The 26,155-nt window shown below is 45.3% G+C and overlaps 19 non-coding genes and 1 pseudogene across 19 annotated transcripts; all 20 read left to right on the top strand.

The window, feature by feature from the left end:
• The first annotated feature begins 871 nt into the window (after positions 1 to 871).
• Positions 872 to 1,062, top strand: LOC141210172 (U2 spliceosomal RNA). Its single transcript, XR_012280348.1, has one exon. It is a non-coding gene; the product is annotated as a U2 spliceosomal RNA (small nuclear RNA).
• Positions 1,063 to 2,186: 1,124 nt separating this feature from the next.
• On the top strand, positions 2,187 to 2,377 carry LOC141210314 (U2 spliceosomal RNA). Its single transcript, XR_012280486.1, has one exon. It is a non-coding gene; the product is annotated as a U2 spliceosomal RNA (small nuclear RNA).
• Positions 2,378 to 3,496: 1,119 nt separating this feature from the next.
• LOC141209767 (U2 spliceosomal RNA) lies at positions 3,497 to 3,687 on the top strand. Its single transcript, XR_012279959.1, has one exon. It is a non-coding gene; the product is annotated as a U2 spliceosomal RNA (small nuclear RNA).
• A 1,118-nt stretch (positions 3,688 to 4,805) lies between these two features.
• Positions 4,806 to 4,996, top strand: LOC141210455 (U2 spliceosomal RNA). Its single transcript, XR_012280623.1, has one exon. It is a non-coding gene; the product is annotated as a U2 spliceosomal RNA (small nuclear RNA).
• Positions 4,997 to 6,118: 1,122 nt separating this feature from the next.
• LOC141209766 (U2 spliceosomal RNA) lies at positions 6,119 to 6,309 on the top strand. Its single transcript, XR_012279958.1, has one exon. It is a non-coding gene; the product is annotated as a U2 spliceosomal RNA (small nuclear RNA).
• Positions 6,310 to 7,430: 1,121 nt separating this feature from the next.
• LOC141209901 (U2 spliceosomal RNA) lies at positions 7,431 to 7,621 on the top strand. Its single transcript, XR_012280088.1, has one exon. It is a non-coding gene; the product is annotated as a U2 spliceosomal RNA (small nuclear RNA).
• A 1,121-nt stretch (positions 7,622 to 8,742) lies between these two features.
• LOC141209765 (U2 spliceosomal RNA) lies at positions 8,743 to 8,933 on the top strand. Its single transcript, XR_012279957.1, has one exon. It is a non-coding gene; the product is annotated as a U2 spliceosomal RNA (small nuclear RNA).
• A 1,121-nt stretch (positions 8,934 to 10,054) lies between these two features.
• Positions 10,055 to 10,245, top strand: LOC141209764 (U2 spliceosomal RNA). The gene has a single exon (XR_012279956.1). It is a non-coding gene; the product is annotated as a U2 spliceosomal RNA (small nuclear RNA).
• Positions 10,246 to 11,366: 1,121 nt separating this feature from the next.
• On the top strand, positions 11,367 to 11,557 carry LOC141209763 (U2 spliceosomal RNA). Its single transcript, XR_012279955.1, has one exon. It is a non-coding gene; the product is annotated as a U2 spliceosomal RNA (small nuclear RNA).
• Positions 11,558 to 12,681: 1,124 nt separating this feature from the next.
• On the top strand, positions 12,682 to 12,872 carry LOC141210111 (U2 spliceosomal RNA). The gene has a single exon (XR_012280289.1). It is a non-coding gene; the product is annotated as a U2 spliceosomal RNA (small nuclear RNA).
• Positions 12,873 to 13,985: 1,113 nt separating this feature from the next.
• LOC141210842 (U2 spliceosomal RNA) lies at positions 13,986 to 14,077 on the top strand (annotated as a pseudogene).
• A 796-nt stretch (positions 14,078 to 14,873) lies between these two features.
• Positions 14,874 to 15,055, top strand: LOC141210671 (U2 spliceosomal RNA). The gene has a single exon (XR_012280808.1). It is a non-coding gene; the product is annotated as a U2 spliceosomal RNA (small nuclear RNA).
• Positions 15,056 to 16,174: 1,119 nt separating this feature from the next.
• Positions 16,175 to 16,365, top strand: LOC141210431 (U2 spliceosomal RNA). The gene has a single exon (XR_012280599.1). It is a non-coding gene; the product is annotated as a U2 spliceosomal RNA (small nuclear RNA).
• Positions 16,366 to 17,487: 1,122 nt separating this feature from the next.
• On the top strand, positions 17,488 to 17,678 carry LOC141209762 (U2 spliceosomal RNA). Its single transcript, XR_012279954.1, has one exon. It is a non-coding gene; the product is annotated as a U2 spliceosomal RNA (small nuclear RNA).
• Positions 17,679 to 18,802: 1,124 nt separating this feature from the next.
• LOC141209761 (U2 spliceosomal RNA) lies at positions 18,803 to 18,993 on the top strand. The gene has a single exon (XR_012279953.1). It is a non-coding gene; the product is annotated as a U2 spliceosomal RNA (small nuclear RNA).
• Positions 18,994 to 20,115: 1,122 nt separating this feature from the next.
• On the top strand, positions 20,116 to 20,306 carry LOC141209760 (U2 spliceosomal RNA). The gene has a single exon (XR_012279952.1). It is a non-coding gene; the product is annotated as a U2 spliceosomal RNA (small nuclear RNA).
• A 1,120-nt stretch (positions 20,307 to 21,426) lies between these two features.
• Positions 21,427 to 21,617, top strand: LOC141209759 (U2 spliceosomal RNA). The gene has a single exon (XR_012279951.1). It is a non-coding gene; the product is annotated as a U2 spliceosomal RNA (small nuclear RNA).
• Positions 21,618 to 22,737: 1,120 nt separating this feature from the next.
• Positions 22,738 to 22,928, top strand: LOC141209757 (U2 spliceosomal RNA). The gene has a single exon (XR_012279949.1). It is a non-coding gene; the product is annotated as a U2 spliceosomal RNA (small nuclear RNA).
• A 1,118-nt stretch (positions 22,929 to 24,046) lies between these two features.
• On the top strand, positions 24,047 to 24,237 carry LOC141209756 (U2 spliceosomal RNA). The gene has a single exon (XR_012279948.1). It is a non-coding gene; the product is annotated as a U2 spliceosomal RNA (small nuclear RNA).
• A 1,119-nt stretch (positions 24,238 to 25,356) lies between these two features.
• LOC141210202 (U2 spliceosomal RNA) lies at positions 25,357 to 25,547 on the top strand. The gene has a single exon (XR_012280377.1). It is a non-coding gene; the product is annotated as a U2 spliceosomal RNA (small nuclear RNA).
• Positions 25,548 to 26,155: the final 608 nt, after the last annotated feature.

The following is a 26,155-nucleotide window of genomic DNA, read 5'->3' as shown; positions in this document are numbered from 1 at the left end:
TGGATAAACAGACATATTAGGCAAGCATTTTGGAGCTTTCACCTAAATAACTACAGGTGGTGAGATAAGCTGCACAATATAATTGACCTTTCAGTATATTGTTGCACACACACCATCTATTTAGCAAATGCCCTTGTTATCAACAGCAGCCTTTTAAACTCACCTGAGCTAACAGGTATGTGAGCTGGTTACTCTGCTGCGCTTAAAATTTCTTTTTTGGTTTGCTACAATGCCTTTTCTGAAACGTTGTCTCCCTCTGCTGGAACACTGACTTCTTTCATTTAATGCCTGCAGACTATAAAAGAGAAACCAACCCAAAAAGTTTGGTTGATTAGTCTGTGGCATTCTTTTAAACTGTTGCTTATGGCGGTCTCTGTGAGCTTCTCAGTGACATTCAGCCATCCAGGTATCCCGCCTGCAGTAGACGGAATGTGGCAATGGAACGCTGGCTGCGCGTGTCATAATAGGCTCTGAGCCTTTATATACCTGCGCACAGCAGCAGCCACCTTCAGTCTGCTGCTGGACAGCCAGCAGCAGCAGCAGCAGGAGAGGTAATTAATCAGCAACCCTCCTGCTAAGGGTAGACAGCTGCTCGTTCCACCCCCCCCCCCGCCTTAATTGGTTCTCCTCCCTTCCAACGGTGTTGAGGCGGGTGGGAACAGCCGGGGGTTGAGGGTACTGTGCTAAAAGAGGTGGAGTTATGCAGATCTAAAACGTGTGGATTGCAGCAGCAGCAAGCCGAAAAGTGCAGGCATGTGAGGGATCTAGAGGTTGACAGCATGTCTTCTTAACGGGAGTCCAGGTGGCCATCTCCACAAATGGACTTTTCAGAATCCTTGGGTGGCACCGTAGTCGGAAACCAATTCTGGTTATCGCTTCTCGGCCTTTTGGCTAAGATCAAGTGTAGTATCTGTTCTTATCAGTTTAATATCTGATACGTCCCCTATCTGGGGACCATATATTAAATGGATTTTTAGAACAGGGAGATGGAAAAAGAGCTTGCTCTGTCCACTCCACGCATTGACCGGGTATTGCAGTATCTCCAGGACCGGTGCACCCCTTCTTTAATGCAGTTTCTAAAATCAGAAAGAATTGAATTCAATGCTTTTTGTTCATTTTGCTTGTTTGTCGGATTTTGGGATGGACTCTTTGGCTTTGCTTTTCTTCTCCTCATTGGATTTTTCATGTTAAAAGTTGCAGAAGCCAGATGACAAGCTCATTTTGGTTCAACTTCAGCAACTGTGCATTGCATTGCCATGTAATGTAATGTAATGCAATGCTATCTATCTAGCTCTCCCTCTATACTTCCTTTTGGATAAACAGACATATTAGGCAAGCATTTTGGAGCTTTCACCTAAATAACTACAGGTGGTGAGATAAGCTGCACAATATAATTGACCTTTCAGTATATTGTTGCACACACACCATCTATTTAGCAAATGCCCTTGTTATCAACAGCAGCCTTTTAAACTCACCTGAGCTAACAGGTATGTGAGCTGGTTACTCTGCTGCGCTTAAAATTTCTTTTTTGGTTTGCTACAATGCCTTTTCTGAAACGTTGTCTCCCTCTGCTGGAACACTGACTTCTTTCATTTAATGCCTGCAGACTATAAAAGAGAAACCAACCCAAAAAGTTTGGTTGATTAGTCTGTGGCATTCTTTTAAACTGTTGCTTATGGCGGTCTCTGTGAGCTTCTCAGTGACATTCAGCCATCCAGGTATCCCGCCTGCAGTAGACGGAATGTGGCAATGGAACGCTGGCTGCGCGTGTCATAATAGGCTCTGAGCCTTTATATACCTGCGCACAGCAGCAGCCACCTTCAGTCTGCTGCTGGACAGCCAGCAGCAGCAGCAGCAGCAGGAGAGGTAATTAATCAGCAACCCTCCTGCTAAGGGTAGACAGCTGCTCGTTCCACCCCCCCCCCCGCCTTAATTGGTTCTCCTCCCTTCCAACGGTGTTGAGGCGGGTGGGAACAGCCGGGGGTTGAGGGTACTGTGCTAAAAGAGGTGGAGTTATGCAGATCTAAAACGCGCGGATTGCAGCAGCAGCAAGCCGAAAAGTGCAGGCATGTGAGGGATCTAGAGGTTGACAGCATGTCTTCTTAACGGGAGTCCAGGTGGCCATCTCCACAAATGGACTTTTCAGAATCCTTGGGTGGCACCGTAGTCGGAAACCAATTCTGGTTATCGCTTCTCGGCCTTTTGGCTAAGATCAAGTGTAGTATCTGTTCTTATCAGTTTAATATCTGATACGTCCCCTATCTGGGGACCATATATTAAATGGATTTTTAGAACAGGGAGATGGAAAAAGAGCTTGCTCTGTCCACTCCACGCATTGACCTGGTATTGCAGTATCTCCAGGACCGCTGCACCCCTTCTTTAATGCAGTTTCTAAAATCAGAAAGAATTGAATTCAATGCTTTTTGTTCATTTTGCTTGTTTGTCGGATTTTGGGATGGACTCTTTGGCTTTGCTTTTCTTCTCCTCATTGGATTTTTCATGTTAAAAGTTGCAGAAGCCAGATGACAAGCTCATTTTGGTTCAACTTCAGCAACTGTGCATTGCATTGCCATGTAATGTAATGTAATGCAATGCTATCTATCTAGCTCTCCCTCTATACTTCCTTTTGGATAAACAGACATATTAGGCAAGCATTTTGGAGCTTTCACCTAAATAACTACAGGTGGTGAGATAAGCTGCACAATATAATTGACCTTTCAGTATATTGTTGCACACACACCATCTATTTAGCAAATGCCCTTGTTATCAACAGCAGCCTTTTAAACTCACCTGAGCTAACAGGTATGTGAGCTGGTTACTCTGCTGCGCTTAAAATTTCTTTTTTGGTTTGCTACAATGCCTTTTCTGAAACGTTGTCTCCCTCTGCTGGAACACTGACTTCTTTCATTTAATGCCTGCAGACTATAAAAGAGAAACCAACCCAAAAAGTTTGGTTGATTAGTCTGTGGCATTCTTTTAAACTGTTGCTTATGGCGGTCTCTGTGAGCTTCTCAGTGACATTCAGCCATCCAGGTATCCCGCCTGCAGTAGACGGAATGTGGCAATGGAACGCTGGCTGCGCGTGTCATAATAGGCTCTGAGCCTTTATATACCTGCGCACAGCAGCAGCCACCTTCAGTCTGCTGCTGGACAGCCAGCAGCAGCAGCAGGAGAGGTAATTAATCAGCAACCCTCCTGCTAAGGGTAGACAGCTGCTCGTTCCACCCCCCCCCCGCGCCTTAATTGGTTCTCCTCCCTTCCAACGGTGTTGAGGCGGGTGGGAACAGCCGGGGGTTGAGGGTACTGTGCTAAAAGAGGTGGAGTTATGCAGATCTAAAACGCGTGGATTGCAGCAGCAGCAAGCCGAAAAGTGCAGGCATGTGAGGGATCTAGAGGTTGACAGCATGTCTTCTTAACGGGAGTCCAGGTGGCCATCTCCACAAATGGACTTTTCAGAATCCTTGGGTGGCACCGTAGTCGGAAACCAATTCTGGTTATCGCTTCTCGGCCTTTTGGCTAAGATCAAGTGTAGTATCTGTTCTTATCAGTTTAATATCTGATACGTCCCCTATCTGGGGACCATATATTAAATGGATTTTTAGAACAGGGAGATGGAAAAAGAGCTTGCTCTGTCCACTCCACGCATTGACCTGGTATTGCAGTATCTCCAGGACCGGTGCACCCCTTCTTTAATGCAGTTTCTAAAATCAGAAAGAATTGAATTCAATGCTTTTTGTTCATTTTGCTTGTTTGTCGGATTTTGGGATGGACTCTTTGGCTTTGCTTTTCTTCTCCTCATTGGATTTTTCATGTTAAAAGTTGCAGAAGCCAGATGACAAGCTCATTTTGGTTCAACTTCAGCAACTGTGCATTGCATTGCCATGTAATGTAATGTAATGCAATGCTATCTATCTAGCTCTCCCTCTATACTTCCTTTTGGATAAACAGACATATTAGGCAAGCATTTTGGAGCTTTCACCTAAATAACTACAGGTGGTGAGATAAGCTGCACAATATAATTGACCTTTCAGTATATTGTTGCACACACACCATCTATTTAGCAAATGCCCTTGTTATCAACAGCAGCCTTTTAAACTCACCTGAGCTAACAGGTATGTGAGCTGGTTACTCTGCTGCGCTTAAAATTTCTTTTTTGGTTTGCTACAATGCCTTTTCTGAAACGTTGTCTCCCTCTGCTGGAACACTGACTTCTTTCATTTAATGCCTGCAGACTATAAAAGAGAAACCAACCCAAAAAGTTTGGTTGATTAGTCTGTGGCATTCTTTTAAACTGTTGCTTATGGCGGTCTCTGTGAGCTTCTCAGTGACATTCAGCCATCCAGGTATCCCGCCTGCAGTAGATGGAATGTGGCAATGGAACGCTGGCTGCGCGTGTCATAATAGGCTCTGAGCCTTTATATACCTGCGCACAGCAGCAGCCACCTTCAGTCTGCTGCTGGACAGCCAGCAGCAGCAGCAGGAGAGGTAATTAATCAGCAACCCTCCTGCTAAGGGTAGACAGCTGCTCGTTCCACCCCCCCCCCCGCCTTAATTGGTTCTCCTCCCTTCCAACGGTGTTGAGGCGGGTGGGAACAGCCGGGGGTTGAGGGTACTGTGCTAAAAGAGGTGGAGTTATGCAGATCTAAAACGCGTGGATTGCAGCAGCAGCAAGCCGAAAAGTGCAGGCATGTGAGGGATCTAGAGGTTGACAGCATGTCTTCTTAACGGGAGTCCAGGTGGCCATCTCCACAAATGGACTTTTCAGAATCCTTGGGTGGCACCGTAGTCGGAAACCAATTCTGGTTATCGCTTCTCGGCCTTTTGGCTAAGATCAAGTATAGTTTCTGTTCTTATCAGTTTAATATCTGATACGTCCCCTATCTGGGGACCATATATTAAATGGATTTTTAGAACAGGGAGATGGAAAAAGAGCTTGCTCTGTCCACTCCACGCATTGACCTGGTATTGCAGTATCTCCAGGACCGGTGCACCCCTTCTTTAATGCAGTTTCTAAAATCAGAAAGAATTGAATTCAATGCTTTTTGTTCATTTTGCTTGTTTGTCGGATTTTGGGATGGACTCTTTGGCTTTGCTTTTCTTCTCCTCATTGGATTTTTCATGTTAAAAGTTGCAGAAGCCAGATGACAAGCTCATTTTGGTTCAACTTCAGCAACTGTGCATTGCATTGCCATGTAATGTAATGTAATGCAATGCTATCTATCTAGCTCTCCCTCTATACTTCCTTTTGGATAAACAGACATATTAGGCAAGCATTTTGGAGCTTTCACCTAAATAACTACAGGTGGTGAGATAAGCTGCACAATATAATTGACCTTTCAGTATATTGTTGCACACACACCATCTATTTAGCAAATGCCCTTGTTATCAACAGCAGCCTTTTAAACTCACCTGAGCTAACAGGTATGTGAGCTGGTTACTCTGCTACGCTTAAAATTTCTTTTTTGGTTTGCTACAATGCCTTTTCTGAAACGTTGTCTCCCTCTGCTGGAACACTGACTTCTTTCATTTAATGCCTGCAGACTATAAAAGAGAAACCAACCCAAAAAGTTTGGTTGATTAGTCTGTGGCATTCTTTTAAACTGTTGCTTATGGCGGTCTCTGTGAGCTTCTCAGTGACATTCAGCCATCCAGGTATCCCGCCTGCAGTAGACGGAATGTGGCAATGGAACGCTGGCTGCGCGTGTCATAATAGGCTCTGAGCCTTTATATACCTGCGCACAGCAGCAGCCACCTTCAGTCTGCTGCTGGACAGCCAGCAGCAGCAGCAGCAGGAGAGGTAATTAATCAGCAACCCTCCAGCTAAGGGTAGACAGCTGCTCGTTCCACCCCCCCCCCCCGCCTTAATTGGTTCTCCTCCCTTCCAACGGTGTTGAGGCGGGTGGGAACAGCCGGGGGTTGAGGGTACTGTGCTAAAAGAGGTGGAGTTATGCAGATCTAAAACGCGTGGATTGCAGCAGCAGCAAGCCGAAAAGTGCAGGCATGTGAGGGATCTAGAGGTTGACAGCATGTCTTCTTAACGGGAGTCCAGGTGGCCATCTCCACAAATGGACTTTTCAGAATCCTTGGGTGGCACCGTAGTCGGAAACCAATTCTGGTTATCGCTTCTCGGCCTTTTGGCTAAGATCAAGTGTAGTATCTGTTCTTATCAGTTTAATATCTGATACGTCCCCTATCTGGGGACCATATATTAAATGGATTTTTAGAACAGGGAGATGGAAAAAGAGCTTGCTCTGTCCACTCCACGCATTGACCTGGTATTGCAGTATCTCCAGGACCGGTGCACCCCTTCTTTAATGCAGTTTCTAAAATCAGAAAGAATTGAATTCAATGCTTTTTGTTCATTTTGCTTGTTTGTCGGATTTTGGGATGGACTCTTTGGCTTTGCTTTTCTTCTCCTCATTGGATTTTTCATGTTAAAAGTTGCAGAAGCCAGATGACAAGCTCATTTTGGTTCAACTTCAGCAACTGTGCATTGCATTGCCATGTAATGTAATGTAATGCAATGCTATCTATCTAGCTCTCCCTCTATACTTCCTTTTGGATAAACAGACATATTAGGCAAGCATTTTGGAGCTTTCACCTAAATAACTACAGGTGGTGAGATAAGCTGCACAATATAATTGACCTTTCAGTATATTGTTGCACACACACCATCTATTTAGCAAATGCCCTTGTTATCAACAGCAGCCTTTTAAACTCACCTGAGCTAACAGGTATGTGAGCTGGTTACTCTGCTGCGCTTAAAATTTCTTTTTTGGTTTGCTACAATGCCTTTTCTGAAACGTTGTCTCCCTCTGCTGGAACACTGACTTCTTTCATTTAATGCCTGCAGACTATAAAAGAGAAACCAACCCAAAAAGTTTGGTTGATTAGTCTGTGGCATTCTTTTAAACTGTTGCTTATGGCGGTCTCTGTGAGCTTCTCAGTGACATTCAGCCATCCAGGTATCCCGCCTGCAGTAGACGGAATGTGGCAATGGAACGCTGGCTGCGCGTGTCATAATAGGCTCTGAGCCTTTATATACCTGCGCACAGCAGCAGCCACCTTCAGTCTGCTGCTGGACAGCCAGCAGCAGCAGCAGCAGGAGAGGTAATTAATCAGCAACCCTCCTGCTAAGGGTAGACAGCTGCTCGTTCCACCCCCCCCCCCGCCTTAATTGGTTCTCCTCCCTTCCAACGGTGTTGAGGCGGGTGGGAACAGCCGGGGGTTGAGGGTACTGTGCTAAAAGAGGTGGAGTTATGCAGATCTAAAACGCGTGGATTGCAGCAGCAGCAAGCCGAAAAGTGCAGGCATGTGAGGGATCTAGAGGTTGACAGCATGTCTTCTTAACGGGAGTCCAGGTGGCCATCTCCACAAATGGACTTTTCAGAATCCTTGGGTGGCACCGTAGTCGGAAACCAATTCTGGTTATCGCTTCTCGGCCTTTTGGCTAAGATCAAGTGTAGTATCTGTTCTTATCAGTTTAATATCTGATACGTCCCCTATCTGGGGACCATATATTAAATGGATTTTTAGAACAGGGAGATGGAAAAAGAGCTTGCTCTGTCCACTCCACGCATTGACCTGGTATTGCAGTATCTCCAGGACCGGTGCACTTCTTCTTTAATGCAGTTTCTAAAATCAGAAAGAATTGAATTCAATGCTTTTTGTTCATTTTGCTTGTTTGTCGGATTTTGGGATGGACTCTTTGGCTTTGCTTTTCTTCTCCTCATTGGATTTTTCATGTTAAAAGTTGCAGAAGCCAGATGACAAGCTCATTTTGGTTCAACTTCAGCAACTGTGCATTGCATTGCCATGTAATGTAATGTAATGCAATGCTATCTATCTAGCTCTCCCTCTATACTTCCTTTTGGATAAACAGACATATTAGGCAAGCATTTTGGAGCTTTCACCTAAATAACTACAGGTGGTGAGATAAGCTGCACAATATAATTGACCTTTCAGTATATTGTTGCACACACACCATCTATTTAGCAAATGCCCTTGTTATCAACAGCAGCCTTTTAAACTCACCTGAGCTAACAGGTATGTGAGCTGGTTACTCTGCTGCGCTTAAAATTTCTTTTTTGGTTTGCTACAATGCCTTTTCTGAAACGTTGTCTCCCTCTGCTGGAACACTGACTTCTTTCATTTAATGCCTGCAGACTATAAAAGAGAAACCAACCCAAAAAGTTTGGTTGATTAGTCTGTGGCATTCTTTTAAACTGTTGCTTATGGCGGTCTCTGTGAGCTTCTCAGTGACATTCAGCCATCCAGGTATCCCGCCTGCAGTAGACGGAATGTGGCAATGGAACGCTGGCTGCGCATGTCATAATAGGCTCTGAGCCTTTATATACCTGCGCACAGCAGCAGCCACCTTCAGTCTGCTGCTGGACAGCCAGCAGCAGCAGCAGCAGGAGAGGTAATTAATCAGCAACCCTCCTGCTAAGGGTAGACAGCTGCTCGTTCCACCCCCCCCCCCGCCTTAATTGGTTCTCCTCCCTTCCAACGGTGTTGAGGCGGGTGGGAACAGCTGGGGGTTGAGGGTACTGTGCTAAAAGAGGTGGAGTTATGCAGATCTAAAACGCGTGGATTGCAGCAGCAGCAAGCCGAAAAGTGCAGGCATGTGAGGGATCTAGAGGTTGACAGCATGTCTTCTTAACGGGAGTCCAGGTGGCCATCTCCACAAATGGACTTTTCAGAATCCTTGGGTGGCACCGTAGTCGGAAACCAATTCTGGTTATCGCTTCTCGGCCTTTTGGCTAAGATCAAGTGTAGTATCTGTTCTTATCAGTTTAATATCTGATACGTCCCCTATCTGGGGACCATATATTAAATGGATTTTTAGAACAGGGAGATGGAAAAAGAGCTTGCTCTGTCCACTCCACGCATTGACCTGGTATTGCAGTATCTCCAGGACCGGTGCACCCCTTCTTTAATGCAGTTTCTAAAATCAGAAAGAATTGAATTCAATGCTTTTTGTTCATTTTGCTTGTTTGTCGGATTTTGGGATGGACTCTTTGGCTTTGCTTTTCTTCTCCTCATTGGATTTTTCATGTTAAAAGTTGCAGAAGCCAGATGACAAGCTCATTTTGGTTCAACTTCAGCAACTGTGCATTGCATTGCCATGTAATGTAATGTAATGCAATGCTATCTATCTAGCTCTCCCTCTATACTTCCTTTTGGATAAACAGACATATTAGGCAAGCATTTTGGAGCTTTCACCTAAATAACTACAGGTGGTGAGATAAGCTGCACAATATAATTGACCTTTCAGTATATTGTTGCACACACACCATCTATTTAGCAAATGCCCTTGTTATCAACAGCAGCCTTTTAAACTCACCTGAGCTAACAGGTATGTGAGCTGGTTACTCTGCTGCGCTTAAAATTTCTTTTTTGGTTTGCTACAATGCCTTTTCTGAAACGTTGTCTCCCTCTGCTGGAACACTGACTTCTTTCATTTAATGCCTGCAGACTATAAAAGAGAAACCAACCCAAAAAGTTTGGTTGATTAGTCTGTGGCATTCTTTTAAACTGTTGCTTATGGCGGTCTCTGTGAGCTTCTCAGTGACATTCAGCCATCCAGGTATCCCGCCTGCAGTAGACGGAATGTGGCAATGGAACGCTGGCTGCGCGTGTCATAATAGGCTCTGAGCCTTTATATATCTGCGCACAGCAGCAGCCACCTTCAGTCTGCTGCTGGACAGCCAGCAGCAGCAGCAGCAGGAGAGGTACTTAATCAGCAACCCTCCTGCTAAGGGTAGACAGCTGCTCGTTCCACCCCCCCCCCCGCCTTAATTGGTTCTCCTCCCTTCCAACGGTGTTGAGGCGGGTGGGAACAGCCGGGGGTTGAGGGTACTGTGCTAAAAGAGGTGGAGTTATGCAGATCTAAAACGCGTGGATTGCAGCAGCAGCAAGCCGAAAAGTGCAGGCATGTGAGGGATCTAGAGGTTGACAGCATGTCTTCTTAACGGGAGTCCAGGTGGCCATCTCCACAAATGGACTTTTCAGAATCCTTGGGTGGCACCGTAGTCGGAAACCAATTCTGGTTATCGCTTCTCGGCCTTTTGGCTAAGATCAAGTGTAGTATCTGTTCTTATCAGTTTAATATCTGATACGTCCCCTATCTGGGGACCATATATTAAATGGATTTTTAGAACAGGGAGATGGAAAAAGAGCTTGCTCTGTCCACTCCACGCATTGACCTGGTATTGCAGTATCTCCAGGACCGGTGCACCCCTTCTTTAATGCAGTTTCTAAAATCAGAAAGAATTGAATTCAATGCTTTTTGTTCATTTTGCTTGTTTGTCGGATTTTGGGATGGACTCTTTGGCTTTGCTTTTCTTCTCCTCATTGGATTTTTCATGTTAAAAGTTGCAGAAGCCAGATGACAAGCTCATTTTGGTTCAACTTCAGCAACTGTGCATTGCATTGCCATGTAATGTAATGTAATGCAATGCTATCTATCTAGCTCTCCCTCTATACTTCCTTTTGGATAAACAGACATATTAGGCAAGCATTTTGGAGCTTTCACCTAAATAACTACAGGTGGTGAGATAAGCTGCACAATATAATTGACCTTTCAGTATATTGTTGCACACACACCATCTATTTAGCAAATGCCCTTGTTATCAACAGCAGCCTTTTAAACTCACCTGAGCTAACAGGTATGTGAGCTGGTTACTCTGCTGCGCTTAAAATTTCTTTTTTGGTTTGCTACAATGCCTTTTCTGAAACGTTGTCTCCCTCTGCTGGAACACTGACTTCTTTCATTTAATGCCTGCAGACTATAAAAGAGAAACCAACCCAAAAAGTTTGGTTGATTAGTCTGTGGCATTCTTTTAAACTGTTGCTTATGGCGGTCTCTGTGAGCTTCTCAGTGACATTCAGCCATCCAGGTATCCCGCCTGCAGTAGACGGAATGTGGCAATGGAACGCTGGCTGCGCGTGTCATAATAGGCTCTGAGCCTTTATATACCTGCGCACAGCAGCAGCCACCTTCAGTCTGCTGCTGGACAGCCAGCAGCAGCAGCAGCAGGAGAGGTAATTAATCAGCAACCCTCCTGCTAAGGGTAGACAGCTGCTCGTTCCACCCCCCCCCCCGCCTTAATTGGTTCTCCTCCCTTCCAACGGTGTTGAGGCGGGTGGGAACAGCCGGGGGTTGAGGGTACTGTGCTAAAAGAGGTGGAGTTATGCAGATCTAAAACGCGTGGATTGCAGCAGCAGCAAGCCGAAAAGTGCAGGCATGTGAGGGATCTAGAGGTTGACAGCATGTCTTCTTAACGGGAGTCCAGGTGGCCATCTCCACAAATGGACTTTTCAGAATCCTTGGGTGGCACCGTAGTCGGAAACCAATTCTGGTTATCGCTTCTCGGCCTTTTGGCTAAGATCAAGTGTAGTATCTGTTCTTATCAGTTTAATATCTGATACGTCCCCTATCTGGGGACCATATATTAAATGGATTTTTAGAACAGGGAGATGGAAAAAGAGCTTGCTCTGTCCACTCCACGCATTGACCTGGTATTGCAGTATCTCCAGGACCGGTGCACCCCTTCTTTAATGCAGTTTCTAAAATCAGAAAGAATTGAATTCAATGCTTTTTGTTCATTTTGCTTGTTTGTCGGATTTTGGGATGGACACTTTGGCTTTGCTTTTCTTCTCCTCATTGGATTTTTCATGTTAAAAGTTGCAGAAGCCAGATGACAAGCTCATTTTGGTTCAACTTCAGCAACTGTGCATTGCATTGCCATGTAATGTAATGTAATGCAATGCTATCTATCTAGCTCTCCCTCTATACTTCCTTTTGGATAAACAGACATATTAGGCAAGCATTTTGGAGCTTTCACCTAAATAACTACAGGTGGTGAGATAAGCTGCACAATATAATTGACCTTTCAGTATATTGTTGCACACACACCATCTATTTAGCAAATGCCCTTGTTATCAACAGCAGCCTTTTAAACTCACCTGAGCTAACAGGTATGTGAGCTGGTTACTCTGCTGCGCTTAAAATTTCTTTTTTGGTTTGCTACAATGCCTTTTCTGAAACGTTGTCTCCCTCTGCTGGAACACTGACTTCTTTCATTTAATGCCTGCAGACTATAAAAGAGAAACCAACCCAAAAAGTTTGGTTGATTAGTCTGTGGCATTCTTTTAAACTGTTGCTTATGGCGGTCTCTGTGAGCTTCTCAGTGACATTCAGCCATCCAGGTATCCCGCCTGCAGTAGACGGAATGTGGCAATGGAACGCTGGCTGCGCGTGTCATAATAGGCTCTGAGCCTTTATATACCTGCGCACAGCAGCAGCCACCTTCAGTCTGCTGCTGGACAGCCAGCAGCAGCAGCAGCAGGAGAGGTAATTAATCAGCAACCCTCCTGCTAAGGGTAGACAGCTGCTCGTTCCACCCCCCCCCCCCCCGCCTTAATTGGTTCTCCTCCCTTCCAACGGTGTTGAGGCGGGTGGGAACAGCCGGGGGTTGAGGGTACTGTGCTAAAAGAGGTGGAGTTATGCAGATCTAAAACGCGTGGATTGCAGCAGCAGCAAGCCGAAAAGTGCAGGCATGTGAGGGATCTAGAGGTTGACAGCATGTCTTCTTAACGGGAGTCCAGGTGGCCATCTCCACAAATGGACTTTTCAGAATCCTTGGGTGGCACCGTAGTCGGAAACCAATTCTGGTTATCGCTTCTCGGCCTTTTGGCTAAGATCAAGTGTAGTATCTGTTCTTATCAGTTTAATATCTGATACATCCCCTATCTGGGGACCATATATTAAATGGATTTTTAGAACAGGGAGATGGAAAAAGAGCTTGCTCTGTCCACTCCACGCATTGACCTGGTATTGCAGTATCTCCAGGACCGGTGCACCCCTTCTTTAATGCAGTTTCTAAAATCAGAAAGAATTGAATTCAATGCTTTTTGTTCATTTTGCTTGTCTGTCGGATTTTGGGATGGACTCTTTGGCTTTGCTTTTCTTCTCCTCATTGGATTTTTCATGTTAAAAGTTGCAGAAGCCAGATGACAAGCTCATTTTGGTTCAACTTCAGCAACTGTGCATTGCATTGCCATGTAATGTAATGCAATGCAATGCTATCTATCTAGCTCTCCCTCTATACTTCCTTTTGGATAAACAGACATATTAGGCAAGCATTTTGGAGCTTTCACCTAAATAACTACAGGTGGTGAGATAAGCTGCACAATATAATTGACCTTTCAGTATATTGTTGCACACACACCATCTATTTAGCAAATGCCCTTGTTATCAACAGCAGCCTTTTAAACTCACCTGAGCTAACAGGTATGTGAGCTGGTTACTCTGCTGCGCTTAAAATTTCTTTTTTGGTTTGCTACAATGCCTTTTCTGAAACGTTGTCTCCCTCTGCTGGAACACTGACTTCTTTCATTTAATGCCTGCAGACTATAAAAGAGAAACCAACCCAAAAAGTTTGGTTGATTAGTCTGTGGCATTCTTTTAAACTGTTGCTTATGGCGGTCTCTGTGAGCTTCTCAGTGACATTCAGCCATCCAGGTATCCCGCCTGCAGTAGACGGAATGTGGCAATGGAACGCTGGCTGCGCGTGTCATAATAGGCTCTGAGCCTTTATATACCTGCGCACAGCAGCCACCTTCAGTCTGCTGCTGGACAGCCAGCAGCAGCAGCAGGAGAGGTAATTAATCAGCAACCCTCCTGCTAAGGGTAGACAGCTGCTCGTTCCACCCCCCCCCGCCTTAATTGGTTCTCCTCCCTTCCAACGGTGTTGAGGCGGGTGGGAACAGCCGGGGGTTGAGGGTACTGTGCTAAAAGAGGTGGAGTTATGCAGATCTAAAACGCGTGGATTGCAGCAGCAGCAAGCCGAAAAGTGCAGGCATATGAGGGATCTAGAGGTTGACAGCATGTCTTCTTAACGGGAGTCCAGGTGGCCATCTCCACAAATGGACTTTTCAGAATCCTTGGGTGGCACCGTAGTCGGAAACCAATTCTGGTTATCGCTTCTCGGCCTTTTGGCTAAGATCAAGTGTAGTATCTTTCGAAAAGGCGGTTTTGGATGTTGGCCGCCCTAGTAGATTGATACATTATGCACACTGGGGTTTAGGCGCTTGTTAGTACGCCAGGTGGCTAATATAGTCATCTGGTGGAAAGCATGGCCCCCCAGGATCGACGCCATTGGGCCGGGGAAGATCGAAAGCCCGAAGTGTGAAGTGCCCCAGGAGTGGTGACCCTGGGGTGCCTTAACTCACTGGGATTGGGAACCCCACTTGAGTTTATGGCACATTTGCACTAGCACTTCAATATTTCTTTCTTCACACACACCCTTATTCCGGGCCTTCTGGCCTTAGGATGGGGAATTTTTCAATTCCCGGTCGAAGGTCCGGGCAGTATTATACTGTGAAACCTTCACTATTTATTTAATTTTTTTGTCACTGTGTGTCCACTTTTTCACGTGTGTCCACGTCCTTACTAGGATTTTGTCGGGATGCGGTTCCCTTACGGGTTCCTCTCTTGGCAGGTCTAGGGGGGGAGTGTGTGGCCATCAGGTTCCGCTCCCCCCTGAACCCCCCTGGCTCTCCTTTTTCGGGAGGAGAGCGTTGTTGGCTCCCCTCTTCCGGGAGGGGAGCACAGTCTTTGGCTCCCAGTGCCTTGCTCGGGTGAGAACTCGGGCAGGTGCTGGGGGTAAGATTGGGTCGCCTCTGGCTCCGGCTGGAGGTGGCTATTTGTCCCTGTTCCTCGCTGTGGCCTTCTGGCTCGGAGGGACGGGGAATGGTTTGGGGGACCCTTCTCCTTTTGGAGAGGGTTTCAAGAAGACCAGCATCCTAGTGCACTTTTTTTGTGGCACTTGTCACTTTTTTAAGCGCACTCGGGTTTTGTACACGAATTCGGGCTTTCGAAAAAAAAAAAAAAAAATCTGTTCTTATCAGTTTAATATCTGATACGTCCCCTATCTGGGGACCATATATTAAATGGATTTTTAGAACAGGGAGATGGAAAAAGAGCTTGCTCTGTCCACTCCACGCATTGACCTGGTATTGCAGTATCTCCAGGACCGGTGCACCCCTTCTTTAATGCAGTTTCTAAAATCAGAAAGAATTGAATTCAATGCTTTTTGTTCATTTTGCTTGTTTGTCGGATTTTGGGATGGACTCTTTGGCTTTGCTTTTCTTCTCCTCATTGGATTTTTCATGTTAAAAGTTGCAGAAGCCAGATGACAAGCTCATTTTGGTTCAACTTCAGCAACTGTGCATTGCATTGCCATGTAATGTAATGTAATGCAATGCTATCTATCTAGCTCTCCCTCTATACTTCCTTTTGGATAAACAGACATATTAGGCAAGCATTTTGGAGCTTTCACCTAAATAACTACAGGTGGTGAGATAAGCTGCACAATATAATTGACCTTTCAGTATATTGTTGCACACACACCATCTATTTAGCAAATGCCCTTGTTATCAACAGCAGCCTTTTAAACTCACCTGAGCTAACAGGTATGTGAGCTGGTTACTCTGCTGCGCTTAAAATTTCTTTTTTGGTTTGCTACAATGCCTTTTCTGAAACGTTGTCTCCCTCTGCTGGAACACTGACTTCTTTCATTTAATGCCTGCAGACTATAAAAGAGAAACCAACCCAAAAAGTTTGGTTGATTAGTCTGTGGCATTCTTTTAAACTGTTGCTTATGGCGGTCTCTGTGAGCTTCTCAGTGACATTCAGCCATCCAGGTATCCCGCCTGCAGTAGACGGAATGTGGCAATGGAACGCTGGCTGCGCGTGTCATAATAGGCTCTGAGCCTTTATATACCTGCGCACAGCAGCAGCCACCTTCAGTCTGCTGCTGGACAGCCAGCAGCAGCAGCAGCAGGAGAGGTAATTAATCAGCAACCCTCCTGCTAAGGGTAGACAGCTGCTCGTTCCACCCCCCCCCGCCTTAATTGGTTCTCCTCCCTTCCAACGGTGTTGAGGCGGGTGGGAACAGCCGGGGGTTGAGGGTACTGTGCTAAAAGAGGTGGAGTTATGCAGATCTAAAACGCGTGGATTGCAGCAGCAGCAAGCCGAAAAGTGCAGGCATGTGAGGGATCTAGAGGTTGACAGCATGTCTTCTTAACGGGAGTCCAGGTGGCCATCTCCACAAATGGACTTTTCAGAATCCTTGGGTGGCACCGTAGTCGGAAACCAATTCTGGTTATCGCTTCTCGGCCTTTTGGCTAAGATCAAGTGTAGTATCTGTTCTTATCAGTTTAATATCTGATACGTCCCCTATCTGGTGACCATATATTAAATGGGTTTTTAGAACAGGGAGATGGAAAAAGAGCTTGCTCTGTCCACTCCACGCATTGACCTGGTATTGCAGTATCTCCAGGACCGGTGCACCCCTTCTTTAATGCAGTTTCTAAAATCAGAAAGAATTGAATTCAATGCTTTTTGTTCATTTTGCTTGTTTGTCGGATTTTGGGATGGACTCTTTGGCTTTGCTTTTCTTCTCCTCATTGGATTTTTCATGTTAAAAGTTGCAGAAGCCAGATGACAAGCTCATTTTGGTTCAACTTCAGCAACTGTGCATTGCATTGCCATGTAATGTAATGTAATGCAATGCTATCTATCTAGCTCTCCCTCTATACTTCCTTTTGGATAAACAGACATATTAGGCAAGCATTTTGGAGCTTTCACCTAAATAACTACAGGTGGTGAGATAAGCTGCACAATATAATTGACCTTTCAGTATATTGTTGCACACACACCATCTATTTAGCAAATGCCCTTGTTATCAACAGCAGCCTTTTAAACTCACCTGAGCTAACAGGTATGTGAGCTGGTTACTCTGCTGCGCTTAAAATTTCTTTTTTGGTTTGCTACAATGCCTTTTCTGAAACGTTGTCTCCCTCTGCTGGAACACTGACTTCTTTCATTTAATGCCTGCAGACTATAAAAGAGAAACCAACCCAAAAAGTTTGGTTGATTAGTCTGTGGCATTCTTTTAAACTGTTGCTTATGGCGGTCTCTGTGAGCTTCTCAGTGACATTCAGCCATCCAGGTATCCCGCCTGCAGTAGACGGAATGTGGCAATGGAACGCTGGCTGCGCGTGTCATAATAGGCTCTGAGCCTTTATATACCTGCGCACAGCAGCAGCCACCTTCAGTCTGCTGCTGGACAGCCAGCAGCAGCAGCAGCAGGAGAGGTAATTAATCAGCAACCCTCCTGCTAAGGGTAGACAGCTGCTCGTTCCACCCCCCCCCCCCGCCTTAATTGGTTCTCCTCCCTTCCAACGGTGTTGAGGCGGGTGGGAACAGCTGGGGGTTGAGGGTACTGTGCTAAAAGAGGTGGAGTTATGCAGATCTAAAACGCGTGGATTGCAGCAGCAGCAAGCCGAAAAGTGCAGGCATGTGAGGGATCTAGAGGTTGACAGCATGTCTTCTTAACGGGAGTCCAGGTGGCCATCTCCACAAATGGACTTTTCAGAATCCTTGGGTGGCACCGTAGTCGGAAACCAATTCTGGTTATCGCTTCTCGGCCTTTTGGCTAAGATCAAGTGTAGTATCTGTTCTTATCAGTTTAATATCTGATACGTCCCCTATCTGGGGACCATATATTAAATGGATTTTTAGAACAGGGAGATGGAAAAAGAGCTTGCTCTGTCCACTCCACGCATTGACCTGGTATTGCAGTATCTCCAGGACCGGTGCACCCCTTCTTTAATGCAGTTTCTAAAATCAGAAAGAATTGAATTCAATGCTGCTTTTTGTTCATTTTGCTTGTTTGTCGGATTTTGGGATGGACTCTTTGGCTTTGCTTTTCTTCTCCTCATTGGATTTTTCATGTTAAAAGTTGCAGAAGCCAGATGACAAGCTCATTTTGGTTCAACTTCAGCAACTCTGCATTGCATTGCCATGTAATGTAATGTAATGCAATGCTATCTATCTAGCTCTCCCTCTATACTTCCTTTTGGATAAACAGACATATTAGGCAAGCATTTTGGAGCTTTCACCTAAATAACTACAGGTGGTGAGATAAGCTGCACAATATAATTGACCTTTCAGTATATTGTTGCACACACACCATCTATTTAGCAAATGCCCTTGTTATCAACAGCAGCCTTTTAAACTCACCTGAGCTAACAGGTATGTGAGCTGGTTACTCTGCTGCGCTTAAAATTTCTTTTTTGGTTTGCTACAATGCCTTTTCTGAAACGTTGTCTCCCTCTGCTGGAACACTGACTTCTTTCATTTAATGCCTGCAGACTATAAAAGAGAAACCAACCCAAAAAGTTTGGTTGAATAGTCTGTGGCATTCTTTTAAACTGTTGCTTATGGCGGTCTCTGTGAGCTTCTCAGTGACATTCAGCCATCCAGGTATCCCGCCTGCAGTAGACGGAATGTGGCAATGGAACGCTGGCTGCGCGTGTCATAATAGGCTCTGAGCCTTTATATACCTGCGCACAGCAGCAGCCACCTTCAGTCTGCTGCTGGACAGCCAGCAGCAGCAGCAGCAGGAGAGGTAATTAATCAGCAACCCTCCTGCTAAGGGTAGACAGCTGCTCGTTCCACCCCCCCCCCCGCCTTAATTTGTTCTCCTCCCTTCCAACGGTGTTGAGGCGGGTGGGAACAGCCGGGGGTTGAGGGTACTGTGCTAAAAGAGGTGGAGTTATGCAGATCTATAACGCGTGGATTGCAGCAGCAGCAAGCCGAAAAGTGCAGGCATGTGAGGGATCTAGAGGTTAACAGCATGTCTTCTTAACGGGAGTCCAGGTGGCCATCTCCACAAATGGACTTTTCAGAATCCTTGGGTGGCACCGTAGTCGGAAACCAATTCTGGTTATCGCTTCTCGGCCTTTTGGCTAAGATCAAGTGTAGTATCTGTTCTTATCAGTTTAATATCTGATACGTCCCCTATCTGGGGACCATATATTAAATGGATTTTTAGAACAGGGAGATGGAAAAAGAGCTTGCTCTGTCCACTCCACGCATTGACCTGGTATTGCAGTATCTCCAGGACCGGTGCACCCCTTCTTTAATGCAGTTTCTAAAATCAGAAAGAATTGAATTCAATGCTTTTTGTTCATTTTGCTTGTTTGTCGGATTTTGGGATGGACTCTTTGGCTTTGCTTTTCTTCTCCTCATTGGATTTTTCATGTTAAAAGTTGCAGAAGCCAGATGACAAGCTCATTTTGGTTCAACTTCAGCAACTGTGCATTGCATTGCCATGTAATGTAATGTAATGCAATGCTATCTATCTAGCTCTCCCTCTATACTTCCTTTTGGATAAACAGACATATTAGGCAAGCATTTTGGAGCTTTCACCTAAATAACTACAGGTGGTGAGATAAGCTGCACAATATAATTGACCTTTCAGTATATTGTTGCACACACACCATCTATTTAGCAAATGCCCTTGTTATCAACAGCAGCCTTTTAAACTCACCTGAGCTAACAGGTATGTGAGCTGGTTACTCTGCTGCGCTTAAAATTTCTTTTTTGGTTTGCTACAATGCCTTTTCTATAACGTTGTCTCCCTCTGCTGGAACACTGACTTCTTTCATTTAATGCCTGCAGACTATAAAAGAGAAACCAACCCAAAAAGTTTGGTTGATTAGTCTGTGGCATTCTTTTAAACTGTTGCTTATGGCGGTCTCTGTGAGCTTCTCAGTGACATTCAGCCATCCAGGTATCCCGCCTGCAGTAGACGGAATGTGGCAATGGAACGCTGGCTGCGCGTGTCATAATAGGCTCTGAGCCTTTATATACCTGCGCACAGCAGCAGCCACCTTCAGTCTGCTGCTGGACAGCCAGCAGCAGCAGCAGCAGGAGAGGTAATTAATCAGCAACCCTCCTGCTAAGGGTAGACAGCTGCTCGTTCCACCCCCCCCCCCCGCCTTAATTGGTTCTCCTCCCTTCCAACGGTGTTGAGGCGGGTGGGAACAGCCGGGGGTTGAGGGTACTGTGCTAAAAGAGGTGGAGTTATGCAGATCTAAAACGCGTGGATTGCAGCAGCAGCAAGCCGAAAAGTGCAGGCATGTGAGGGATCTAGAGGTTGACAGCATGTCTTCTTAACGGGAGTCCAGGTGGCCATCTCCACAAATGGACTTTTCAGAATCCTTGGGTGGCACCGTAGTCGGAAACCAATTCTGGTTATCGCTTCTCGGCCTTTTGGCTAAGATCAAGTGTAGTATCTGTTCTTATCAGTTTAATATCTGATACGTCCCCTATCTGGGGACCATATATTAAATGGATTTTTAGAACAGGGAGATGGAAAAAGAGCTTGCTCTGTCCACTCCACGCATTGACCTGGTATTGCAGTATCTCCAGGACCGGTGCACCCCTTCTTTAATGCAGTTTCTAAAATCAGAAAGAATTGAATTCAATGTTTTTTGTTCATTTTGCTTGTTTGTCGGATTTTGGGATGGACACTTTGGCTTTGCTTTTCTTCTCCTCATTGGATTTTTCATGTTAAAAGTTGCAGAAGCCAGATGACAAGCTCATTTTGGTTCAACTTCAGCAACTGTGCATTGCATTGCCATGTAATGTAATGTAATGCAATGCTATCTATCTAGCTCTCCCTCTATACTTCCTTTTGGATAAACAGACATATTAGGCAAGCATTTTGGAGCTTTCACCTAAATAACTACAGGTGGTGAGATAAGCTGCACAATATAATTGACCTTTCAGTATATTGTTGCACACAAACCATCTATTTAGCAAATGCCCTTGTTATCAACAGCAGCCTTTTAAACTCACCTGAGCTAACAGGTATGTGAGCTGGTTACTCTGCTGCGCTTAAAATTTCTTTTTTGGTTTGCTACAATGCCTTTTCTGAAACGTTGTCTCCCTCTGCTGGAACACTGACTTCTTTAATTTAATGCCTGCAGACTATAAAAGAGAAACCAACCCAAAAAGTTTGGTTGATTAGTCTGTGGCATTCTTTTAAACTGTTGCTTATGGCGGTCTCTGTGAGCTTCTCAGTGACATTCAGCCATCCAGGTATCCCGCCTGCAGTAGACGGAATGTGGCAATGGAACGCTGGCTGCGCGTGTCATAATAGGCTCTGAGCCTTTATATACCTGCGCACAGCAGCAGCCACCTTCAGTCTGCTGCTGGACAGCCAGCAGCAGCAGCAGCAGGAGAGGTAATTAATCAGCAACCCTCCTGCTAAGGGTAGACAGCTGCTCGTTCCACCCCCCCCCCGCCTTAATTGGTTCTCCTCCCTTCCAACGGTGTTGAGGCGGGTGGGAACAGCCGGGGGTTGAGGGTACTGTGCTAAAAGAGGTGGAGTTATGCAGATCTAAAACGCGTGGATTGCAGCAGCAGCAAGCCGAAAAGTGCAGGCATGTGAGGGATCTAGAGGTTGACAGCATGTCTTCTTAACGGGAGTCCAGGTGGCCATCTCCACAAATGGACTTTTCAGAATCCTTGGGTGGCACCGTAGTCGGAAACCAATTCTGGTTATCGCTTCTCGGCCTTTTGGCTAAGATCAAGTGTAGTATCTGTTCTTATCAGTTTAATATCTGATACGTCCCCTATCTGGGGACCATATATTAAATGGATTTTTAGAACAGGGAGATGGAAAAAGAGCTTGCTCTGTCCACTCCACGCATTGACCTGGTATTGCAGTATCTCCAGGACCGGTGCACCCCTTCTTTAATGCAGTTTCTAAAATCAGAAAGAATTGAATTCAATGCTTTTTGTTCATTTTGCTTGTTTGTCGGATTTTGGGATGGACTCTTTGGCTTTGCTTTTCTTCTCCTCATTGGATTTTTCATGTTAAAAGTTGCAGAAGCCAGATGACAAGCTCATTTTGGTTCAACTTCAGCAACTGTGCATTGCATTGCCATGTAATGTAATGTAATGCAATGCTATCTATCTAGCTCTCCCTCTATACTTCCTTTTGGATAAACAGACATATTAGGCAAGCATTTTGGAGCTTTCACCTAAATAACTACAGGTGGTGAGATAAGCTGCACAATATAATTGACCTTTCAGTATATTGTTGCACACACACCATCTATTTAGCAAATGCCCTTGTTATCAACAGCAGCCTTTTAAACTCACCTGAGCTAACAGGTATGTGAGCTGGTTACTCTGCTGCGCTTAAAATTTCTTTTTTGGTTTGCTACAATGCCTTTTCTGAAACGTTGTCTCCCTCTGCTGGAACACTGACTTCTTTCATTTAATGCCTGCAGACTATAAAAGAGAAACCAACCCAAAAAGTTTGGTTGATTAGTCTGTGGCATTCTTTTAAACTGTTGCTTATGGCGGTCTCTGTGAGCTTCTCAGTGACATTCAGCCATCCAGGTATCCCGCCTGCAGTAGACGGAATGTGGCAATGGAACGCTGGCTGCGCGTGTCATAATAGGCTCTGAGCCTTTATATACCTGCGCACAGCAGCAGCCACCTTCAGTCTGCTGCTGGACAGCCAGCAGCAGCAGCAGCAGGAGAGGTAATTAATCAGCAACCCTCCTGCTAAGGGTAGACAGCTGCTCGTTCCACCCCCCCCCCGCCTTAATTGGTTCTCCTCCCTTCCAACGGTGTTGAGGCGGGTGGGAACAGCCGGGGGTTGAGGGTACTGTGCTAAAAGAGGTGGAGTTATGCAGATCTAAAACGCGTGGATTGCAGCAGCAGCAAGCCGAAAAGTGCAGGCATGTGAGGGATCTAGAGGTTGACAGCATGTCTTCTTAACGGGAGTCCAGGTGGCCATCTCCACAAATGGACTTTTCAGAATCCTTGGGTGGCACCGTAGTCGGAAACCAATTCTGGTTATCGCTTCTCGGCCTTTTGGCTAAGATCAAGTGTAGTATCTGTTCTTATCAGTTTAATATCTGATACGTCCCCTATCTGGGGACCATATATTAAATGGATTTTTAGAACAGGGAGATGGAAAAAGAGCTTGCTCTGTCCACTCCACGCATTGACCTGGTATTGCAGTATCTCCAGGACCGGTGCACCCCTTCTTTAATGCAGTTTCTAAAATCAGAAAGAATTGAATTCAATGCTTTTTGTTCATTTTGCTTGTTTGTCGGATTTTGGGATGGACTCTTTGGCTTTGCTTTTCTTCTCCTCATTGGATTTTTCATGTTAAAAGTTGCAGAAGCCAGATGATAAGCTCATTTTGGTTCAACTTCAGCAACTGTGCATTGCATTGCCATGTAATGTAATGTAATGCAATGCTATCTATCTAGCTCTCCCTCTATACTTCCTTTTGGATAAACAGACATATTAGGCAAGCATTTTGGAGCTTTCACCTAAATAACTACAGGTGGTGAGATAAGCTGCACAATATAATTGACCTTTCAGTATATTGTTGCACACACACCATCTATTTAGCAAATGCCCTTGTTATCAACAGCAGCCTTTTAAACTCACCTGAGCTAACAGGTATGTGAGCTGGTTACTCTGCTGCGCTTAAAATTTCTTTTTTGGTTTGCTACAATGCCTTTTCTGAAACGTTGTCTCCCTCTGCTGGAACACTGACTTCTTTCATTTAATGCCTGCAGACTATAAAAGAGAAACCAACCCAAAAAGTTTGGTTGATTAGTCTGTGGCATTCTTTTAAACTGTTGCTTATGGCTGTCTCTGTGAGCTTCTCAGTGACATTCAGCCATCCAGGTATCCCGCCTGCAGTAGACGGAATGTGGCAATGGAATGCTGGCTGCGCGTGTCATAATAGGCTCTGAGCCTTTATATACCTGCGCACAGCAGCAGCCACCTTCAGTCTGCTGCTGGACAGCCAGCAGCAGCAGCAGCAGGAGAGGTAATTAATCAGCAACCCTCCTGCTAAGGGTAGACAGCTGCTCGTCCACCCCCCCCCGCCTTAATTGGTTCTCCTCCCTTCCAACGGTGTTGAGGCGGGTGGGAACAGCCGGGGGTTGAGGGTACTGTGCTAAAAGAGGTGGAGTTATGCAGATCTAAAATGCGTGGATTGCAGCAGCAGCAAGCCGAAAAGTGCAGGCATGTGAGGGATCTAGAGGTTGACAGCATGTCTTCTTAACGGGAGTCCAGGTGGCCATCTCCACAAATGGACTTTTCAGAATCCTTGGGTGGCACCGTAGTCGGAAACCAATTCTGGTTATCGCTTCTCGGCCTTTTGGCTAAGATCAAGTGTAGTATCTGTTCTTATCAGTTTAATATCTGATACGTCCCCTATCTGGGGACCATATATTAAATGGATTTTTAGAACAGGGAGATGGAAAAAGAGCTTGCTCTGTCCACTCCACGCATTGACCTGGTATTGCAGTATCTCCAGGACCGGTGCACCCCTTCTTTAATGCAGTTTCTAAAATCAGAAAGAATTGAATTCAATGCTTTTTGTTCATTTTGCTTGTTTGTCGGATTTTGGGATGGACTCTTTGGCTTTGCTTTTCTTCTCCTCATTGGATTTTTCATGTTAAAAGTTGCAGAAGCCAGATGATAAGCTCATTTTGGTTCAACTTCAGCAACTGTGCATTGCATTGCCATGTAATGTAATGTAATGCAATGCTATCTATCTAGCTCTCCCTCTATACTTCCTTTTGGATAAACAAACATATTAGGCAAGCATGTTGGAGCTTTCACCTAAATAACTACAGGTGGTGAGATAAGCTGCACAATATAATTGACCTTTCAGTATATTGTTGCACACACACCATCTATTTAGCAAATGCCCTTGTTATCAACAGCAGCCTTTTAAACTCACCTGAGCTAACAGGTATGTGAGCTGGTTACTCTGCTGCGCTTAAAATTTCTTTTTTGGTTTGCTACAATGCCTTTTCTGAAACGTTGTCTCCCTCTGCTGTAACACTGACTTCTTTCATTTAATGCCTGCAGACTATAAAAGAGAAACCAACCCAAAAAGTTTGGTTGATTAGTCTGTGGCATTCTTTTAAACTGTTGCTTATGGCGGTCTCTGTGAGCTTCTCAGTGACATTCAGCCATCCAGGTATCCCGCCTGCAGTAGACGGAATGTGGCAATGGAACGCTGGCTGCGCGTGTCATAATAGGCTCTGAGCCTTTATATACCTGCGCACAGCAGCAGCCACCTTCAGTCTGCTGCTGGACAGCCAGCAGCAGCAGCAGCAGGAGAGGTAATTAATCAGCAACCCTCCTGCTAAGGGTAGACAGCTGCTCGTTCCCCCCCCCCCCGCCTTAATTGGTTCTCCTCCCTTCCAACGGTGTTGAGGCGGGTGGGAACAGCCGGGGGTTGAGGGTACTGTGCTAAAAGAGGTGGAGTTATGCAGATCTAAAACGCGTGGATTGCAGCAGCAGCAAGCCGAAAAGTGCAGGCATGTGAGGGATCTAGAGGTTGACAGCATGTCTTCTTAACGGGAGTCCAGGTCGCCATCTCCACAAATGGACTTTTCAGAATCCTTGGGTGGCACCGTAGTCGGAAACCAATTCTGGTTATCGCTTCTCGGCCTTTTGGCTAAGATCAATTGTAGTATCTGTTCTTATCAGTTTAATATCTGATACGTCCCCTATCTGGGGACCATATATTAAATGGATTTTTAGAACAGGGAGATGGAAAAAGAGCTTGCTCTGTCCACTCCACGCATTGACCTGGTATTGCAGTATCTCCAGGACCGGTGCACCCCTTCTTTAATGCAGTTTCTAAAATCAGAAAGAATTGAATTCAATGCTTTTTGTTCATTTTGCTTGTTTGTCGGATTTTGGGATGGACTCTTTGGCTTTGCTTTTCTTCTCCTCATTGGATTTTTCATGTTAAAAGTTGCAGAAGCCAGATGACAAGCTCATTTTGGTTCAACTTCAGCAACTGTGCATTGCATTGCCATGTAATGTAATGTAATGCAATGCTATCTATCTAGCTCTCCCTCTATACTTCCTTTTGGATAAACAGACATATTAGGCAAGCATTTTGGAGCTTTCACCTAAATAACTACAGGTGGTGAGATAAGCTGCACAATATAATTGACCTTTCAGTATATTGTTGCACACACACCATCTATTTAGCAAATGCCCTTGTTATCAACAGCAGCCTTTTAAACTCACCTGAGCTAACAGGTATGTGAGCTGGTTACTCTGCTGCGCTTAAAATTTCTTTTTTGGTTTGCTACAATGCCTTTTCTGAAACGTTGTCTCCCTCTGCTGGAACACTGACTTCTTTCATTTAATGCCTGCAGACTATAAAAGAGAAACCAACCCAAAAAGTTTGGTTGATTAGTCTGTGGCATTCTTTTAAACTGT

The sequence above is a fragment of the Phyllobates terribilis genome, unplaced genomic scaffold (genome assembly GCF_046119375.1).
Source record: "Phyllobates terribilis strain yellow unplaced genomic scaffold, ASM4611937v1 Scaffold_169__1_contigs__length_4117513, whole genome shotgun sequence".
NCBI classification, from domain to species: Eukaryota; Metazoa; Chordata; class Amphibia; order Anura; family Dendrobatidae; genus Phyllobates; species Phyllobates terribilis.
This window is presented reverse-complemented; position numbering and strand designations above follow the sequence as displayed.